General features: G+C 35.6%; 1 protein-coding gene, 1 long non-coding RNA gene and 1 pseudogene across 2 annotated transcripts in view; 2 read left to right on the forward strand and 1 right to left on the reverse strand.

Annotated features, from left to right (window-relative positions):
* Nucleotides 1-2,948, forward strand: part of LOC125664527 (uncharacterized) — a 272,796-nt pseudogene extending 269,848 nt beyond the window's left edge.
* LOC130046582 (uncharacterized) overlaps nt 1-19,343 on the forward strand; it is a 134,484-nt gene that overhangs the window by 11,609 nt on the left and 103,532 nt on the right. The gene's annotated exons all lie outside the window — the stretch shown is intronic.
* On the reverse strand, nt 16,214-17,299 carry LOC125665601 (uncharacterized). The gene is made up of 3 exons (XR_008798881.1): nt 17,193-17,299; nt 16,979-17,083; nt 16,214-16,334 (listed from the first exon to the last, which is right to left on the reverse strand). It is a non-coding gene; the product is annotated as an uncharacterized LOC125665601 (long non-coding RNA).

Consider the following 19,343-nt stretch of genomic DNA (forward strand, 5'->3'; position numbering starts at 1 on the left):
AAAAATATCATCTGCAACATACACACATACAATATTACCGTGATTTTGGTTTGCGGAGGCATATACAAGCCACCCCCCCCCTCCTAAAAAACAATCCATACTGACTGAACAGTTTCCAATAAACGAATATAAAATGTACACACACACACCCCCTCTCACCAATATTCAGTAATGAAAACAATTGTCACATTCCGAATTAATAAATTATATTTATCGATGTTTGCCCTTCACTTGATTTTGTATTGTTGATAGGATTCATTAAATTTGTCGCTGTTCGTTATCTTTATTTGTTCATTGATGATATTCTCTGTATATGTCTATGGTTCTATCACATTGTAGCTTTAATCATATCCGATGTATATAACATGTTTAAAGAAAGATTAATGTCAGGGTAGGGTAATGATTAACACGCTTGTTTCTCACAGCTGCGAGTTCGATCCCCGTGATCGGTAGTGGTTGTATGTGAGAGGGTATGGTGATCGGCCGCTCTTTTGCTTCCATATTAAGCAGCCCCTAACTTCGCTCCTAGTTTTGTACGACGCAAAGTTTCTTTTAGGGGACACAACATGCACTATCACAACATAAATGGCAACATGGGCGGATCCAGGATTTCAGTTTAGTGACACCATATATTTTCTATGGTTGTCCAATTTTTGAGGATATTAAAAATCCGCAAAAATTACAATCCAAAATTAGATTTTTAATATGGGTATATTTATATATGTTGCAACCGCAGAAATTTGAAACGCAGATCACATCGCGAAAAAAATCCAACTCTAGAAAATACTCGTTATACTGTGTTTCAATGAATTGATCTACATTATTCAAGTGTTCCGTAAACTCTATTGATTAAATTTTATTCTGATAAAGGACATATAATCACGATAAACTTTGAAAATTGTAGATTGTGCTATTCCCAAAAATCTGTCACCGACCTCATCCCTTTTCTTCGATATATATTTTATTGTATATCGAAAATTGTATTTAAAGTTGATAGTAAATTTGTCTTCAGTCACGCATTTCGTCATCAGTTTGCTATTTTTACAAAAATGACGGTCAATGCTAAAGCTTTTATAAAATAATCCGCACACACAAATTAGACATTTTCTTACAGCTGCCCTCTCTTGAAAAATGATGATACTCGCCTAAAGTTTCATGAGTATGCCAATATACAGTGACTCATTACAAGTACAAATCTACATTTATTTCAGGTCAAAGAAAATCGCTATCATGGCATCTGAAGACATTACCCAAGGTCAATATGTCATTGAATGTGACATCTGCAAACAACCAGTCTCGTTCTTCTGCAGACGATGTGGGGTCAATCTCTGCGATCCTTGTGTTCCGGTACATCTCCGGATTAAGTCCAAGACCGGATATGACGTCGTGGATTACGCCAGTAGAGATGATATTGACACATCTACGTGCGATTCTCATCCACAGAACGAGTGTTCTGTGTACTGCCAGATATGTGATGTTCCGATATGCACTATTTGTGTTTTAAACAAACACAAATCACACGAAATGTCCGAGCTGTCCAAGAAAATCGAAGAACTGATGAAAACCATCATGAAAGAAAACAAGCGACTTCAAAAATATAAATGTGAACTTGAAAAAATCTTAGATCACACGACACAGAGATTGCCTTCATTATCCAAACTTTACCAACACAAGAAGGATGAAGTGACGTCACGGGGAGAGGAGTGGCACAGACTTCTAGATAAAACCGTGAAGACGCTCCACCAGGAACTGGACGACATGCAAAAGGAGCACGAATCACTACTCCAGAAACAGAAACGAGAATTGGAAGAGATTTTAGGAAAAGTTGATGAAATAAACACCGCGACAACGAAACTGAACAATTCACAGAATGTTATAGAAATGAAGAAACTGATACCAATGATTGAAAAGCAGGAAACTCCCTCGGAGATTACACAGTACTCGTTTCCGGTGTTTTACAAATGTGAAATTGACGAGAACTATTTGAAATCGTATTTCGGATACATTGAGAATATACAAGAAAGAAAGATTTCTCTGCCGAGATTGATATCTGAAGACGCTGTGATTTCGAATCACAAAATATTAGAGGTGCCGAGAGTTATCACAGCTATAGACACAGGGTTTCCTGCTGGTGAAAATAACGGTCGTCTATACGATATTGCTGTTATTGATGATAACAGAGTGTGGATGGGAGGACCAAGTCAAACACTCAAGTTGTTTGATTTCCAGGGAAACCTTCACGACACTGTCACTATCACAACACGCGGTATTTTCCTCACTGTATACAACAAACACGTGGTTTACACAGCACCGGGCAGCAATAATACTGTGTATAGAGTAGCCGAGGATAGAACGATCCAGACGATGTTTACAACCGGGGAGTGGGGACCACGCGGCATCACGAGTACCGCGTCAGATGACCTACTGGTCTCTCTCCTTAAAGATGAACAGTCCAAAGTCGTGCGATACAGCGGTACCGGTACCGTACTCCAGTAAATCCAGTACGACTCACAGGGCCAGCCTCTGTACCGAAAACCATTCTACATCACTGAGAATGTCAACGGGGACATCATCGTAACAGACTTGACAAAAAACGCTGTCATTGCTGTCGATAGATTAGGAATATTTCGGTTTTCTTTCTCTGGGAGGGACAAGCCATCTGCCGTCGGTTCCGTCACTACTGATCCTGCCGGTCATGTTATCATTACTGACCTTCGCGACAAGATCCACATGTTGGACAGGGAGGGGCGATTCCTGAGATATATCATTCCAGATCAAGGGATTAATAAGCCACGCGGTGTGTGTATTGTCGGGGACGGGGAGATGTTTGTTGGGGAAAATAATACCGGCATAGCAAAACGAATAAAATATTCAGAGTAATAAACAAAATGAACTCTGTGCTGTCTCGTATGAAATATGTTATTATGCAATAAATTGTGTAAATTAAACATGCTGTTTTTGATTTTTTGATATTACTTAACACCCCTGTAAATACGAGATCGTTAACCCGGACGCAATAGGTAGCAATCAATTTGACAGCGGGTGAGTTTTGATGTCATTCATGTGTCGATGTTTGATTTAGTTTGACATTTTACAAGATTAATATAGTAGTGACAATTTATGAGAGTTTTGTGTGATGAAAAGATATTCCCACAATTCTTAATATATACGAGTAATCAATCCAATTAATCGACATGGCTCCGAAATTTCTGATCGGTAAATCAATAACTATTTTCATAATGATTCAAATCATTGCAACATTATCTTGATTTTCCGAATCAAAGTAACATACGATTTACCTCTGATATATCCAGGGGTCCGTGTTTGCCCAACTCTCTATTTTGTATTGGTTGTAAGAATTATGATCACTGTTCGTTATCTTCGCCTTTCATGCATCATCAGAACGCGCATTTATTAGCCTCTAGAAATGGTGTTTCTATGGAAAATTGACAAAGTAGAGGCGATCGGCAGCGGAACAAATTGCCCATAAAGTGATCGTATAATGCATTAAATGCGACCGGGTCTATTGGGTATAGTCTACATCATTATGACTGTTTGACTAGACAGATATTTTCCAGTGGCGGATCCAGGAATTCCGATAACTTGGGGTGGGGGTGGGGAACATGTACAAGTCGGGTATTAAACAAAATATTCCACTGGAAATTCCGCATGTTGTAAAACCAGACGGAATATCAATCTAGTCATTATATTATAAAACTAGCATTTTGTTAATTTGTTGTATAGTGATCTAGATGCCAGTAACTCCTTGTATATTTGTGGCGAAATAAGAGGGGAGGGGAGGATGCGTGAGTCCATGGTTCAATTCTAAATCCGCCACTGATTTCAAGTGGCCTAATTGAATATAGGATGTGAAGAGAAATTGATTTCAGGCTGTATTTTTTTTCTTCAATCTAATTTTCATGATTTATTGCCCATCCGGTAAATCAAATTAAAAATATGAATAAATATCAAACACTAAATAGATAAATAAAATAATATAAAACCTGACAGTGGTATACTCCAGTGTTGACTTTTACATCTGCGTCCTGTTTCTTGTCAATGCTATCATTAGACAGAAATGTAAAATTATTTAAAAGCGAGTTGCAATACTGTTCATACGATTATTTCATGATGACTACATGTATACGTAAAAAATTTTTTCGCCGTAAAGATGATAAGAAAATGTTTATTTCTAGCTGCGAACAAATGAATAGGTGACGCCATATTTTCCTATATTCAACAAAAATACTTAATTTCTATTGTTATGAATAAATTTAGGCTTTATTATTTAATATACCACAATGCTTTGGCAACCTTTTCAAGCTAATTCGATATTTGAGCAACAAATCAACCAGCCTAGGGACAGGTGATATTATCCAGAGTATAAATATATTTATAATGGAAGCACGTAGAACTAGAGAGATTCTCCCTTAAATTTTTAGCTCAACAGACCTGATAGCTCAAGTGAGTTTTTCTGATCACTTTTTGTTCGGCGTCCGTCTGTCTGTCCGTCAGTAAACTTTTTTACATTTTCAACTTCCTCTCCAGAACTGCTGGACCAATTTCAATCAAACTTGGCACAAAGCATCCATGGGTAAAGGAATTTCATGTTTGTTGAAATAAAGGGGTAGGCCACTTTAAAGGGGAGGTAATCACGAAAATACAAAATTGAATGGGGTCATTTAAATATCTCAAGAACCAGTTGACCAGAAAATTTACATGAAAGGTTTCTGACATAGTGCATCTTAAAGTTTACTAAAATCATGGCCCCCAAAGGTAGGGTGGGGCACAACAGGGAATCAAAGTTTTACATGCGAATATACGTGTGTTTAGGGAAAATCTTTTAAATCTTCTTCTCAAGAACTACTGCGTCGGAAAAGCTGAAATTTACATGAAAACTTTCTGACATCGTGCAGATTCAAGTTTGTTAAATTCATGACCCGTTGAGGTAGGGCGGGGCCACAATAGGGAATCAACTTTTAATATGCAAATATATAACGGAAATCTTTAAAACTCTTCTTCTCAAGAACCACCAGGCCAGAAGAGTTGACATTTACTTGATTCCCTGATATAGAGTTGGTTCTAATTTGTTTAAATCATTGTCCCTGGGGGTTAGGAAGGGGCCGCAATAGGGGAACTCAGTTTTATATACTGATATATTATAGAAAACAATCTTGAAAACTATTTCTTGAACTATTTAAGCTAGAGCTTTCATATTTTGTATATGCATTATTTACAGAAATACCTTCCATGTGATTCCTTGGTATGTGATCCTATGACCTTGACCTGGAAGTCTGACCTATTTTTGATAAAATTCTTACTTATACAATATGTCTTGAACAATTTAGGATTGATCTTTCATAACTTGTATCAATTTCTTATGGCAAGCCCTTTGCTTTGTTATCAGGTTCATTGACCTTGTGACTTTGAGCTCTGAGTTTGACCTACTTTTTAGAAAACATGGCATATTAAGCATATCCGGAACTATTTAAGTAGGGATTTCATATTCTGTGTATATATTATTTGGTAAGAGCTTGTGGTAAAACGGTGTTTGATCTTTTGACCTTGGAGTTTGACCTACCTTTGAAAAAACCCTGACCTATTTAATATCTCATGAACTATTTAAGGAACGGCGTTCATATTTTGTATATAGACCTTGTCATAATTTGGTGTTTGACCTAATGACCTTGAACAACGACAGGGCTAAGATGACTCAGGTGAGCGATGTGGCCTATTGGCCTCTTGTTTGACAGCCTACATTTCCCGTTATTTTTACATTCAAAAACTATATTTACAATCAAATGTAAAATATATCGGGTTATACCCCCTCCCTTTTTTTCCAAAGTAGTATCGAGTGTTCAGAATGTAAGCTTTATCGAGTGAAGATAACGAGCGTTGACAGTAGCACCCCGCGGTAAGCCCATATCTTGATATGGTAATTAGAGTAATCTGTACTTAAAAGTAGTATGTATAGAACGTCCTCACAACTGGTATGTACTGTAGTTCGTCAGACAGCATTTGACCTATGAATTGAACCCGTGTAGAGGAGGACGAACACTTGCTAACCCCCGACCCTCTACGATTTAAGATTGGTAAGTTTGAATAGAAATCGTCGTTTAGTTTGTGTATGCGTGTGCTTTTACTTACATCCCTCCATGATTTTAAGTTCGGGTTTATTTAGGTTTTAAATCTTTATTGATTTTTCTTTTGGTTGTCAAGAATTATAGACAACTGTGAACTTCTCATAAGACTGTCCTCTCCCTTACTTTGAAAACCAGGGCTCCCCGCCTGTAATTCCAATCCACCAGTGAATGTAACAATCATTCCAGAAGATGTACCAGGTAGCAGACAGATATCACTAAATGTATTTCATTTTGAATTCATGCCTTAATTTTATTCTTCTATAAATTTAAATGCAAAGTGAAGATAAGGAACAGTGATCAATCTCATAACTCCTATAAGCAATACAAAATAGATAGTTGGGCAAACATGGACCCCTGGACACACCAGGGGTGTGATCAGGTGCCTAGGAGGAGTAAGCATCCCCTGTTGACCGGTCACACCCGCCGTGAGCCCTATATCCTGATCAGGTAAACGGAGTTATCCGCAGTCAAAATCAGTGTGCCAAGAACGGCTTAACAATAGGTTTGAAACACGTCAGACAGCATTTGACCCAATTCAATGTTGTACGGACGAAGTAGATCGTTAAGTAAATATGGGCTGATTTATTTGGATTTATTTCTGTTGTTAAACATCACGAAAAAATATTCAAATATTACCGGTAAGATACAAAAAAACTTGCACACATCTGCAAATTGATATACTTTGATGTTCTATTATACAAGGTTTGTATTTTTACAAACACTTACGAAGTTGCCGTGTGTATTTTTTATCTAGGAAAATTATAGATTAGAAAACGTTTTGTTTATTTGTCTTCAAACTAATATTAGATTTCGGGAATAAGAGAATATCTTACAACGTTTCAGTAACATATATCATTTTAACGATTTAGCTATCTCGTTATAACGAGATAACTATCTCCTTATAACGAGATAGTCATCTCCTTATCACGAGATAGTCATCTCCTTATCAAGAGATAGTCATCTCCTTATCACGAGATAGTCATCTCCTTATCTCGAGATAGCTAATTCATTATAACGAGATAATCAACTCTTTATAACTAGATAAGTAACTCGTTATAACGAGATACTAACTCGTTATGACGAGATATTAACTCGTTATGACGAGATACTAACTCGTTATAAAGAGCTAGATTTTTTTTCCACTTTGTACATTTCACTGACCGCATGAAATGTTAATTTTACATGAGCACAAGGCTGCAGATTAATCGTCTCATATATTGCCATGTAAAATATTCTTCCCTATCTTGGCCTCATCATACCCACTAGGATCACGATTTTAATGAATTGTAATCTACACTGCCGGTTGATGCTTGCTTATCAATATAACTAACCATGGCCCTGATGGTCTTGAGAAGACGATTTCATGTAAAACTTTGATCCCTTATTGAGGTCTAATCCTACAGTCCGGGTTCATGATTGGAACAAACTTTAATCTCATCTACCTGTGCTTGTAGACAGGACTTTCGGTACCCCCCATTCTTGTAGTTTTGAATATTCAATTCCTTGGGTATTTCGGTTGCATTTCTGAAAAATATGTAACTTCAGAGTGTACTTTTTTCAATGAGAAACACGAATTTCGCCCAGAAACTGTTTTTATAAATGTCATATCATCGATAATCTTATGAGCGCAGGTGCTTGTGGGGAGGATTTCTGGTACCCTCTTCTTGTATTTTTAAATGTTTAATTCCTTGGGTATTTCGCGTGTATGTTTGAAACACTTCAGACAGCGTTCGACCCAATGACAGGTTGTATTTGTAAATCAGATCGTCATAATAACCATAGAGTCTACGAATTGCTGACTAAATGTATTTATTTTAGAAGATTTCCATACACAATTTACATGTACAATATATCTACAGTACAGCCATCGTGGTTCCCTTATTTCCCGCGTCCCCGCGACGGGAAGTTAATCCTTTCCGCATTACACCGTCGTGGTTTTTCATAGCGGGGCTTCGCGGGACCACGTTTACACCGGGGCGGTTGTGAGTTACAAATGTACCTGTATTTACACTGTTGATAGTTGATGACGCGTACTTCTTATTAATGCATGTAGAATTAATTAAATAGTAGAATTTAAATTGTATATGTTTGTGAATTAATTTTCGCAATTTTTTAAAACATATATGTACGGTAGTTAGCCGAATAATTCACAACTTAATAAAACTTTTTTTCCTGCGAGTTGCGTGTGCTGAAATTTAATAAATCGGGAATCAGCAGTAAGTTAAAAGTTAATATTTGTGGAAACATTTTTTCCATAAGAAATTGATCAAAAAATGTTATACCTTTTATTTATGCCAATAATTATTTACAGTGTCGAGTTTTCAAGTAAGCATGCTGCAGGGATCAAACATGCAAGTTCCACGTGTATGGACACCTGTCTTTCCTTTACCTGTACATACATTTCATGAATTTCAAAATTAGATAAAATAATTTATTGTATGAGTTCTACGGGGGATAAAATCAAATTAACGATTTCACCAGTAAGAAAAGAATAAAATCCTGATTTAAAAAGAAAAACTCATTAAATCCACCCGTATTTATTTTGATACGTTCATGCTCTACATGTACTTCGTTCTCTGCTTTGTACGACGTACATTTCTCTGGTAGTTTTAAGCGTTGTTTTGTGATTGCGTAAATACACAGGTTTGACCATTTGACACAGTTGTCCCTTCAACTCTTTGTAAATTCTGTCCCTGAAACATGGCCAGCACAGATAGGATAATATCTCTCTCCGGATCCAGGAATTGAAAGGGGGGGGTGGACAACTTCATGCGAACCTCCGGATTTTACAGCTGTAAAGTGTGGTAAGGGGGCGGGACGGAGGAGATGACTTCAGTTTACAATTGTCTAAGATTCTTGACAAACACAAGTAATATTTTAAAATTGTGCAGAGAGTGGGTGTAACTCATAAAACTTAAAAAGAATTTGTCCAAACATGGATTTCGTATTTGTATTAATACATTTTAGTTGTATAATTCATTATCTCCGTTGACAAATGCACATTTTGGTGGTAAATGTATTTCAAGTCAATGTGAAGATCACCCTTGTTCCTAATTATGGTTGCGTAATGCTTCCTATCAAATACACAGACTTGATTCGATAAAGTCAGTAATGTTAAATAGTGCTCTCTCTCTCTCTCTCTCTCTCTCTCTCTCTCTCTCTCTCTCTCTCTCTCTCTCTCTCTCTCTCTCTCTCATTTCATAAAGAGTTTGCTGATGCAAATCTTTAATCCATTTCCTACTTTAATATTTGTGTTATACATGTTTTCTTAAAACATTTGTACAAATACATCTATAGAATTAAGTTCCTGAAAAAATTCGTGACAGATAATGTGAATATTACTCGGATGCTAGAAGATAACCATTACTTAGCCCATTGTAGTAATAATGACAATATATTATATATATTATGTATGTGCATTTTTCTCTACCGTTCTACAAAATGTGTGTATTTACATGGGCATGATATTCACACTTGACAGCACGATGTCTTAATCTGTGAAATCGTACACGTCGTCAGGACAAGCTGGTTCGGCTGTCGGGATGGCACATAATTCTGAAACAAAATCAATATGCCAATTGTTTCATTGGTTGTGCAATCGGTTTTTGTGTGTACTAGTACATACAAATATGAAGGGAAAAGAAAATGATTTATTCAATACACTGATCAATAGATAATCAATAAAATCAATCAGATTGGTGGTAGTTCATGATTATTTCAAAGTGCACATTTACAAAACAACAGAAACATATCATTTATGTGCTATGACTTTGAAAAACAAAAACCAATAATAAATCAATGAATTCAATCAAAAGTTTGAATCAAAAAAAAAATTTTGGTTGAGACCAAACAATTTTTTAGATGGATGGAGCATAATTAGAGGCCAAAATTGGGGCCAGCCCAGGCCAATGGGGCCAGGCCAGGTTTTATAGTATGCCAGTTCAGAATCAGTGCACATTAATCTCGGTAGAGATCTCAACCTAGATTAAGTGCACATCAGCTCTACATCAAAACAGATTGGTATACTCCACACCTATCAAAAGAGGTTGGTATACTCCACACCCATAAAAACAGATCGATATACTCCATACCTATCAAATCAAATCGGTATACTCCACACCAATCAAAACAGGTCGGTACTCCATACCTATCAAAACAGGTCGGTACTCCACACCTATCAAAACAAATCGATATACCCCATACCTATCAAAACAGGTCGGTATACTCCACACCTATCAAAACAAATCGATATACCCCATACCTATAAAAACAGGTTGATACAACCCGTACCTAACAAAACAGGTCCGGCGGTATACTACATATCTATCAAAGCAGATCGATATTCCATACCTATCAAAACAGGTCGGCATACTCCATACCTATCAAAACAGGTCGGCATACTCCATACCTATCAAAACAGGTCGGCATACTCCATACCTATCAAAACAGGTCGGCATACTCCATATCTATCAAAACAGGTCGGCATACTCCATACCTATCAAAACAGGTCGGCATACTCCATACCTATCAAAACAGGTCGGTATACTCCATACCAATCGTTCCAAAGGAGAAACTGTTTCCGTATTGTCAAAATATTGTAGAAAATTATAAAATTGCATTGTCGCCTTAACAAAATTACCCTGTATATGAATATAAAAACTGAGACAAACACTGGTGACTCATGTGTATTTTCTACATTTATCTCTGGGATCTTTAATATAAACTCAACTGTTAGAAATAAATACTACAAATAACACAGTCGCTACAAACATGTGCAACTTATGGTCATATCTGCAGTACCGGTAGACCTACTCTTCATGTCACGTTATTATTTTTGTGTGTGCACATTTACTGTTGTTTTTCCAATAAACAGGATTCAAATTGAACATTTTTTGCCGTGACGTCTGTTACCGAATAAAAAACGATACTTTCAGCCTGTTGATATGTTGTCTCGTACAAATGCATTAGTGAATATATAATCATTGCTCCTACAGGAAATTTGATCTATCAAAATATCCATGCAGATCATGTCGAATTTGCAGGTGCAGATTATCAGACAAAAAACGAGACGCGAAGCTGGAATTGTATAAAAACTCGGAATATATATATATATATATATATATATATATATATATATATATATGATTTAAAAGGAAAGCAAAATGTATAGTTAAGGGGTTGAAAATTATCATCAGTAGGTCAGATGTAAGGGCAAACAAAGTCTTAAATAAGGCAACCTATATATATAGATAGATAGATAGACAGATAGATAGATAGATAGATAGATAGATACACTCTTTCGAAAAGTGTTTGGTGATACAATATTTAAAGGAAGGTTGTACCAGAAAAAGAAAGACAACTTTTAAATTAGAACAGCCTGGGTGTATATAAACCCGGGGTGCTGTGATACTGTGTCTTTCTTCCAAGCTAATCGAACGAAGAGGGAGCTTAATAAGAAGTAAGGATCTACAACATGTATGAAGGTTTTAGCATTAGGAGGCTGGGACATTTAAGATAGATATTAAAAATCATATTTTGCATATCTTAAAAACTGAATTCATGCATTATTAAATGAGGCCTTATTTTAGACTTTGTTTGCCCTTATATCTGACCTACTGATGATAATTTTCAACCCCTTAACTATACATTTTGCTTTCCTTTTAAATCATTTTTCGTATACATTAAATTTCTTTTTCTTTAATTCAGACATTCAACATTACTTTGTACTAATACCAAACCATATATACATGATAGCATTTACTACCAATCATTTTGATAATGATTATTGTATCAAAATTTAAAAAAAAAAAAAGAAAGAAAAAAGTACATGTAAAACATTTCCTAACCGCATAACTATTGTCTATAATCCTCCAATCAGAAATGGGCAAACAAACATATTTCAATTTTGGCCAGAATGAAAACAAAAACTACCATAGATTCAACATTTGGAGTAGACCTTCAGTCTATAGACTTCCAGTCATTAAACTCATTAGTCAAGACCGTTAGTGATATTGAATTCTCAGAACATCAGGACACCACCTTCTACACAGAGCAGGCAAGATCGATGTTGAACTGTGTAGACCTTTATCATTTCTATGGCAAAGAAGTATTAAAGGTCTGTGTTAATGAAGCGGTGCACAACCAAGACATCAGTGGTGACCCAGATTACGAGAAATTGCAGCTGAAGTATTAGAACCACAGAACAATGCCTGCGGATTAGATAGTATTCCAACTGAACCAAGCATCCTGTTTGGAAATAACACAACGGGAAGTTATCTGGAATTCCACTCTGACCCTTATGGAATAGCGGTGAACAATGGAACTCTTGAGTCGGATGGTTATGGTAATTTACACAATGAAGAACTGAAGTGTCCCAGGAAGTATTTGTTCCCGGAACTACTTCCAAGTACAAACTCCCGGAGGGGGGTGTTTTCCAGATATAACAGCAACACCAAATGGAGTGTCCCATGTCTTGAAGATGACAAGTATGCTGTCTTCAAGTCGTAGCATATTAATGCTGGTGAAGAGAAAGAGAACCCAATGCATTATAAGCCATATATTTGCTATAATGTGATTTAACCACTAGAGGTTAAATCCATTTATCAAAGTGATACGGAGTTTTTATTTTTATTACTGTGCTATTTTCCGCATCCCAAGGGAACTACCCCGGGTTCCTAGAGTCAACCACGTCACGATTTTCGGGATATTAGCGAACACAGCAAAAAATGTGACGTCATACGCAAAGTCGTCAGTCGTCTGCAAACAAATTCAACCCTCCCTACCACACCCCATTTTAATGTTAGATCATTTTTATCGAACATTACTGCCGCTTCTCGTTTTGTTTTCTTGTGTTAATTTCAGATAAGCAGTTGGATTTCTCCCTTACATGTCAATATCCCAATCGTCAAGGCCGGAAACATTTCTGCTCCTGGAACAGCTTATGTTCAAGGCGGCTATTTTGGCTCACCAGTACCGCTCAACAGCTTGTTTTCCTATTTGACTTTGTGTTTAAATGATTGAATTTTGCCATACTAGGTGATCAAACAGGTGAGGATCGGTGCCCAGGACCCACCTGTTCATGCTTGCATTGTTCAGGGATGCCATAAAGGCAATGCATTGTAATTGATGCCTGGTTCCCTTATTGTTATTGTAAATTGTAGCCGTGGCCAATATCGCCAAATAAAAGTTTTTCAAGGTACATTATGCCATTTCTTAAATTTTATTTTGTGCATGAGGATATGCAAGTCTGGGCTCAGTGCATCTTTTTATAATGACCTACTGAGTCTATTTGGAATCAGTGGCAATTTGCTGAGTAACACCAAATGGAATGATCAGTTCCTTGGAGATGACAAGTCTGTTTTTTCCAATTCACTACATTGTAATATCAGTGGAAAGAAAGAGATACCAATTCGTTATCAGTTATACAATTGCTACATTTACCTACTGAGTATATTTGGTATTAGTGACAATCTCTTGAGCAAATTCAGCTTCGCAATAATACTCAAGTTCTCTTCCTGTCTTATCAGTGGAGTATTTTAAAGCTACTGAATCGTCTACGAAACAGATGCAGACCTGTGTTTTTTCCATGACGTCCATCTTGACGGGCTGGAAAACAGAGTCCAACGGAGACCAGCAGTATCCTCCTGACATAATCAAAATCATCAAGACAACAAGACCAGAGGTTGGTTATGTAACCACCCCTACATCTTTGGTTTGGTCCGGGTTGTTATGACGGAAGGGACAAACTTCCAAGAAAATATTGTGTGTTGGTCCCCGAGGCGTTCCAGGCTCCCTATCCAGCGGCTCTTTGAATCCAAGACTCAGTTATTAAGCAAGTGACATACATTTATAGCATTAACACTGCTTTCTTGTATCGACTGGTGTTTCATACTTAACTAAAGAACAATGAACAGTAGAAATTATATATTAGTATTATCATCTGTAATGTTTAAATTAATGTATATGTTGGTTTGTTTACTATTTGTTTTTGAAATTCAAATGTGGACTTGTAATTGTGAGCACAAGGAAAATGTTCAGTATTACAGCAAAAATAATCTCATGAATTGTAAGTTGTAAATCGCATCATGTTTATCATAAAATTTATTAGCTAGAACACATACATGCATTGTGAAATGATATTGTAATGTACTTTCGTTGTGCAAAAGCAGCATACTAATGCACTTGACATTAATGTACGTTACACTTCTGTGTTTTTTCTATGTGCAATTGCACAGTGCGTTTTATTTGGACATGACATTGTATAGTCTATTATATTTTTGCTGTGCACGAACAGTTAGTATACTGATGCAGTGGCGTAAATGTAAGTTAAACTTCCATAAGCAATACAAAATAGAGAGTTGGGCAAACACGGACCCCCGGACACACCAAACCCGCCATGAGCCCAATATCCTGATCAGATAAACAGAGTCATCCGTAGTCAAAATCAGTGTGCCAAAAACGGCCTAACAATCGGTATGAAAGACGTCAGACAGCATTTGACCCAATGATAGGTTGTATTGACGAACTAAATCGTATGTTGTTTTGCTTGTGTAATTGTACTGCATTATGTTTTATTTGGAGAATCATTGTTGATATTTTGTTTGATTCAAATATGCTGACTTTCAATTGAAATCCATTGTAATATACATAGACTCAAACTATAATAGTTTTACATTGACGTATTGTGCATTTATGCATAAATACACAATTGTTTAATTGATTGTTACATGCCAAAATGATAGATAACCTACATGTAAGGATTATATTTTAATAATTATGGAAATGGACTTGCAACTAATATAAAACATTAAATTGTGCATTTGGAGTATTTTGCGATGAGTTCATATTTAAATATTGTACAGTGAACATTCATTGTCATTCATTCATTGTATAATTCATTATAGAAAATATAAATGATGTACAGTGAACATTCATTGTCATTCATTTATTGTATGATTCATTTTAGAAAATATAAATACTGTACAGTCTACCATTATTGTGTCATTAATTATTGAAAAATTCATGGTATGAAATGTCATTATGCTATTTTTATATATTTGTGCATGATGTACATGTGATGTCTAAGCGGGTGAACCATGTTAAAGAGGTCAGATCCATGATGTACATATTGTGAATTTTAACTGAGTGAACTGTGGTAGACATGTTAGCGCTGAATGTGAGTGGTGAGGGTAGATTGATATGAAATGGAAAGGTTTATTTGACCATGATAATCTTGTGGTTTACTCAGCCACACATCATGTGACGGAAGTGTGTATGTAGAAAATGCACAAGGTTGTAAAATATTGAACATAATCAGAGTTTATTGTTTCAATTATGTTGTTTACGAGTGCCAGTGATGTTGGCATTGTTTAAAGCTTCAACAATTTAGTCAATCGTTTAAGAGAGCTTTCCTAGAAATTCTTGCAATATAACATAGGAACACGATCAATTATTTATCATAGATGTTTTGATTCAACAAGCTATCTGAAATTCATCTTTATAATGCGATATTAGATAAACAATATGATTATCAAACACAGATGTATGTAAATGTATTTTTGTATTCCTTATAAAAATTATGAAATTGATCACTTTTCTTTATCTCTACCTTTTCATTTATGAAATTGCATGGTTTTGAAACTAGGCTGTAATTGTAATTTATTTAAGAATTACTGTACCTCACATTATATTTTGATGGAGTGTTTGGGTGATTACTATTTTGATTTTTATATTGATATTCTGAGACAGCTATATCTGCTACTGCTGATCACTCTGAACAATGACAAAGTATTGTACAAAGAGTTCTGTTACACAGGCAAATGTGCCTCACGTGAATTTCACGTGAAATTCACATGAATTTCACGTGAAAATTTCTATGTGAAATTCACGTTAAAAGAGCATCAAATGTGAATTCACACGAAAAAAAATCACGTGAAATTCACATGAATTTCACGTGAAATTCACATAAAATTCACGTGAAATCTTTAACATGAATTTCACATAAAATTCACGTGAATTTCACATAAACTTTATAACGTTAAATCATACATGGAGATTTTGATACCCTGAATCTCGGGTTCAGATGAACACAAAAAGGAGTACAAATCTGCTTTCAATCTGCTGATAATTTAATTGATTGAATTTGTTTTTACATGGTTGTCTTCATTGTCTTTTCTTTCTTTCTTTTAATCTCTGAAAAAGAAATATTTATGTATTAAAAGGACTGTTCAATATACAAAAGGAGTCATCTTAAGCCTTATGTGCACATACTGTACTATGAATGAAATTGCATGTAGATGTAGCAGAAACGAAGAAAAAAAAGTTGAAAAATTATCAATAATTTGTGTTTGAAAGAAACATAACCTTTTATATATCATCATACAGAATAGAATAGAATTATTATACAAGATACAGAAGGAAGTCATGGAATATGTTTTCAAATTATCATGTTCTAGTCCAGAGGCGATTTGAAAATGACTTTGCATTCCTCATTATCTAGATGAAATCTATATAAATGCATTGCTTAAAATGAAACGATTGACATTGATAGAGCTTTCAAGCTTACATTCTTCTCATTTAAAACTATTGTTAAAGGGGGGAGCAACCAATATATATACATTTTATTGGCATTACGATATATAATATATAACAATCGATGGACATTGTTACACATCACCCCCCCCCCTTCAACGTGCCTGATCTCGATGATGTCTCTATGAAGGTAATAGAACGTTACTTAGCACCCCTAATCAATATATAGATCGATTAAATTATAAAAATTATGTTCTGAATTACGATTACCATGTTCTCTGATGAATAAGGAAAGATTAACAAACCGTGTAGAGTTATGTGATTCTGCGACACGTCCCCGAAGTGACTTCCGTATTTTCGCTGTCGTGCCTATTCGTTGACGTACCCCGTCTAAAGTAATTCTCATCAGTCTGAAATAAGCGGTTGCATTAGGAACGTTAGATCACATAAATGTAATAAGCCTAATGGCTTGAATTTACACTGAACATTTATATATTACAATGCTCAATCTCATCTTACCTGTAGAGTTTCTATGTACTTTCACATTCGCTGTCTTGCATACGTCAGACGCGTCAGACGGCTTACTCGAGTGTGACGTCACAGTCTTGTAACTATTACCGGAATCTGACTGTTACAGTGTAAAGCTTTATATATATTTTTTAAAAGTTATCTAAATATACATGGACAGTATTGTTAAGGATTGTTCATGTTTTTCGCTTTCTTCCGAGTGCTAGAAATCTGTGTTTTCCTTTTGATTGAAGATCTACAAATTCGGGATGGTGAATACGGCTGATAGAAAATTTTCATTTCTACATGCGTGTATCAGCAATTTCCAATAAGTCTAACTTTATGCATACACCAGCTTCCAAGGTATCACACCGGTAATTATTCTTGATGTATCTAATAAGGAGGGGGGGTAATTAAAATTGATGCCAAACTACCGACAGCGGAAAACAATATCATGGCATTTTTTCCCACCTGCACAATAAGTACCCTCAAATCACATGTATGTAAACAGCCCAAGTGCACTCCGACAAGTAGCCTGTTACTAACATCATAAAGCAGCGAGATAAAAACTTTAAATCATCTTCAGTAGTTTTACAAAACTGACAAAAACAACAATCTTTTGGAATGCATGGTTTTGAATATCCACCAGTTTCAATTTCTAAAGGGTGGGCAAATATTCTTAGCTATTTAAAACGTACTACTCTCACAAATGGAAATTTCAAATGGTCTTATTAGTTTTAATTCATAGTTCTTTCTGATTTTACTGTAAAATAGTAATTTTCCATGTGTAGAAAATTTCGTGGTTTTGAAGTTGCATATTCTAACTCTATCAATATAGTGATTCTTCAAGTAGTTGGAAAATATGCTTTCATTAATATCTATGATGATGGGAGATTTAATTTATATTTTAATTCTTAAGAGAAAAAATAATGGGAAATGAGAGAAATCAGGTGTGGAAAGTACATGTAATCATACTGCGTACATAACTACAATGCAAGTTTATAATTTCGCAAATAAACGAGGAGAGGGAGGCGTGAGCAGGATCTACTTTATTGGTCGTTTGCCTACATTTTATAAATGTACTCTAACTTTTGAATTGCCTAATCTCCATATCGTTTTATATTTTACCTTAATTTTATTTATTTTTTCGCTTGAATATATTAAGAAGTGTGAATATTTCACTTTAATCACTTTTCTTGTGAAATTTTTAACGTGAATAGCTTTTCACGTGAAATTCGTGTGAAATTGTTCGTGTGAATTTCACATGAAGAAATTTCACGTGAAATTCGTGTGAATCTTTTCACGTGAAATTCACGTGAATCAACATTCACATTATTTCCTTGCGAAAATCAAATCACATTAAAATTTTCACAAGGAACTAATGTGAAAAGTGATATAATGCTTTTCACGTGAAATTCATGTGAAAAATTTAACGTGAATTTCATGTGAATTGCTGTTCACGTGAAATTCATGTGAATATTTTAACGTGAATTTCACGTGAAAAGTGATTCACGTGAAATTCATGTGGACATATTAACGTGAATTTCACGTGAATCACTTTTCACGTGAAATTCACATGAAATTTACGTGAATTTCACGTGAAAGGTTCATGTGAATTTCACGTGAACAGCATTTCACGTGAAATTCACGTGAGGCACATTTGCCTGTGTATCCACGTGCCATTTCATTGAGGTGAAATGTATATTTTTATAAGAAGATGTTAGCATGGCGTCTTCACGTGGTTTTAGATACTATAGTGGTACCTTCAACCATACATTGTTTGATGTTCTTATTGGTGGATCGAAAATATTTATTTGGTACCTTCATCCAGATTGATCATTTTAATTTCATTTAATGAGCCTATACCTTCATAATCGGAGAGGGAATAATGTAGTAACTCAGGTTGAGCTGTCTATACCAACCGTAAGTATCGTGTGAGCTGTTAGTTCCAGAGTTGATTGTGATTTTCCTAACCGAGGAGACGTGTTCCACGGACCAGTTCCTGATACATCGCTGCCCTTGGGATATATTGACTCAAATCTTCACTCGCTGTCTACACATCGAGGAACTTACCTTCTGTATAAACAGACAAAGTGAAGAGATAGCCACGATTTACTATAGTCCACATCCTGTGCTTTAAGAACTTTTTTCAAACTTTTTGTT

Source organism: Ostrea edulis, chromosome 1 (assembly GCF_947568905.1).
Source record: "Ostrea edulis chromosome 1, xbOstEdul1.1, whole genome shotgun sequence".
Classification (NCBI taxonomy): domain Eukaryota; kingdom Metazoa; phylum Mollusca; class Bivalvia; order Ostreida; family Ostreidae; genus Ostrea; species Ostrea edulis.